Source organism: Bidens hawaiensis, unplaced genomic scaffold (genome assembly GCF_021521415.1).
Source record: "Bidens hawaiensis isolate Kalapana, Puna unplaced genomic scaffold, B.hawaiensis_p1.1 tig00029903_1, whole genome shotgun sequence".
In the NCBI taxonomy this organism is placed as follows: domain Eukaryota; kingdom Viridiplantae; phylum Streptophyta; class Magnoliopsida; order Asterales; family Asteraceae; genus Bidens; species Bidens hawaiensis.
In genome coordinates this window covers 39810-42844 of record NW_027505165.1, presented here as the reverse complement: position 1 = coordinate 42844, position 3035 = coordinate 39810, and the positions used below count along the sequence as shown (strand labels likewise).

General features: G+C 31.4%; 1 long non-coding RNA gene across 1 annotated transcript; it reads right to left on the bottom strand.

Annotated features, from left to right (window-relative positions):
• Positions 1-590: 590 nt before the first annotated feature.
• On the bottom strand, positions 591-2290 carry LOC143611182 (uncharacterized). Its single transcript, XR_013149729.1, has 3 exons — positions 2067-2290; positions 1318-1364; positions 591-638 (listed from the first exon to the last, which is right to left on the bottom strand). It is a non-coding gene; the product is annotated as an uncharacterized LOC143611182 (long non-coding RNA).
• Positions 2291-3035: the final 745 nt, after the last annotated feature.

Below are 3035 nucleotides of genomic sequence, written 5' to 3'. Positions count from 1 at the left end.
TCTAAATTCTCCTAATGCTAGACCACTAGACAAGTAAATGTACCTATCGACTCTAGTAAAGTCTAGTGAAGTCCGGATATCGAACCCAAAGGACAATAGCGACCACTACTACAAAAAAGACCTTTAATGACATGCGCACAATGACACGCGGTGATTTATGACGCGCAAATGTGTCTGTCATTAAAAAACGTCATTTTTTAAAAAATTAGACAACTTATGACACTCTTTTTTGTATGTCATTAAACTAGTGTCATAAATTAAAAAAATAACTATGCATGTCATATATGCGTGTCATGTTTCAATCCAAATGAAAAATTAAAACCCCCGACCAATATTTCCTTACTGCCTGAACAAATTAAACCAGACTCAGGCTAGGGTTCATCTCCCACTCTACACCAGTCCCACCCTAGAGTTTATCTCTGTAACACCCCAGCCTGGAAGGGCTGACGTGTCACAATAATATGGTTCTTGAACAAATGACATGATTTTATATACTTACTTGTCAAATGTATAACGCATTAGACAAGACAAACTTAAAGCTAATTTACACACTAGCATGGTGGAAAGATATTTTATTAGGATTCTGATGATGTTTTTTTTTTCTTCGCTCTCAATCCCGCCCAAAGTAACCTGTGAACCTGTATAAAAATATAAATTACGGAATGAGCCGAATGCTCAGTACAGAAAAATAGGCTCAAACAATCAACAGAAAAATAGGCTCAAACTTACAGTTGATGATACGATGCAAAGTAAACTTATTAAATAAATTAAAACGTATCATACGGATGTATCCATGAGCGAACATAAAACGTGACAATATACAGGTAGCTACTCCTGCATATTTATCACACGAGATGGCGAGTTGGCATACCCGCTATCCATCTCCTTAACATTAATCCTAGGATCGATCCATAGGCCTCCTAATAGCCATGTGTACCACACTTGTACTTAAGATACGCCGTGAACTGATCTCACTGTCACGGATGGTGCACATGTTGTCGGTGCCGCAACAACATGCTCGTGGGACACTCCACGAGAAGCGACACTCAGGGTATTGGAATAAAGATGATTTTATTCATATAACTCATAGCAAATATATTTACGTAACAGATATCGAAACATGCGATAATGAGTATAATTAAACATAATATATCGCATGACGTCGAGTTAAATTCAATGTCATAGTCAGAATAGGAATTCAACGGTAATTCAACTGGATCAATGATTTAAAGGCGTGATGAGTTTCCAAAGCATATGAATTTAATGGGTTTAATAGTAGAGTATGAAGTAATAAGAAGTGAGGATAATGATCCGTACCTTTAATGTTCCCAAAGTAATAACTTGTTCACCAACGTTCTAGTTATCTACATATAAGTATGTAGAATTATTAATTTAACTTTCATAAAACATTTTAGTTGTTCATGGACCGGACGTTGGCTTGTATATTCTTAGATTTTAGTTTATAATATTAAAAACATTTTAGTTGTTTAAAGCTTAAAACTTTATGTACAAACTAAATATTATTCGTTATTTATATAAAAACAAATATTAACAATAGACAATACTGTTATGTATACTTATTATTATTATTATTATTATTATGATGATGCTTGTTGTTATTATTATTTATATTATTATTATCATAATAATTATTATTATTATAACTATTTATTAACATATTTTTCAAATGAACATATCTTAAAAGAGTTTCATAAAACAAGATTCTAATTAGATTAATCAGCAACTTTATATTAGTTGAATAGTTTAACCATTATAGTTAGCAAGTAATATTTAAATCTAAACGTATACATACATATGTATAGAATATCAGGTAGAAACAAAAATAAAATAATCTATTCATATTCATAAATCAATTCAAATAAGACACTGAGTGGGTTATTTGAAAACAATAAAATATCAACTAGTAATCTTCTTCACATGAAGAATGAAACAAAAATACAAAGTTCAGTAAGTTTGGAGTACTTTGATTCATTGATTTGGTTGAATATGTGTATGTATGTAAACACATATAAATAAGCGTAACTATAAGTGTCGCGCGGGATTACCTTACGTTCGAGATGAACAACAAGTAATGATAACAAGAACATATTCCGGTTATCATCGGTTCCGTTGTGATGTCGTTCGCGCTGGTTCTGAGGTGATGGGCTAGCTATGGTGTGGAGATATTGAACAGAGGTATTTCTTTGCTTCTAGTATTCATCTTGGTTTGCCGAAAAAAATGCATGTTGGCCGGAAAGTTGGTTTGAGTTCTATACGATGCTTTCAAACGTTTAGACTACTTCAGGAATTTGTCATATGTTTGTGGAGAAAACCAATACGATATTTATTTGTTGTGTTGAATCATTTTGGTTTATTAAGAAAATACGATTCGGCGTCGGAATTTATAATAAACAGAACTAAAGGTTTAGGATGTGTGATATTGATTATTGAAAGTCACAATTGGTTTTTTTTATACTCGTATTTTTCTTTCTTGACCAAGGCATAGATTAGCTTGTAGATTTTGTGACTCATCTTTGTTTATTTATATTCTTCCACGTTTCCATGTCTAGATTTACATGAATCTTATTTTTTTTTCTTTTTATTGTTATAGTTATGTAAAATGAAACATAAGTTTTGTTTTAATTAATTAATAATTATTCAGTACATGTGCTTAAACTTAATAATTCTTCTAAACTTATTTTATTTATATCTTGTATTATTTATTTATTACTATTAATACTAACAAAATTTGATATTATATAGTAGTAACATACTTTTAGTACATATTATTATTATTTTAAATTTTGGTTATTACAATCTCCTTCTGCCATTGATTTTCTCTACCAGTCCCACGTTACACAGCGAACGCCATCTATGGTTCAGTTCACTTTCAGTCGGCTAGGATTTAGTTTTCAGTCGGCCAGGGTTTGTTTACTTGGAGTTAATTGAAGGATTTCATCTATTTTGAGGTATATGCCTTCCATTTTATCTTGTTCTAATGTTAATTGGCTAGGGTTTAATGGACTGTTAATTTA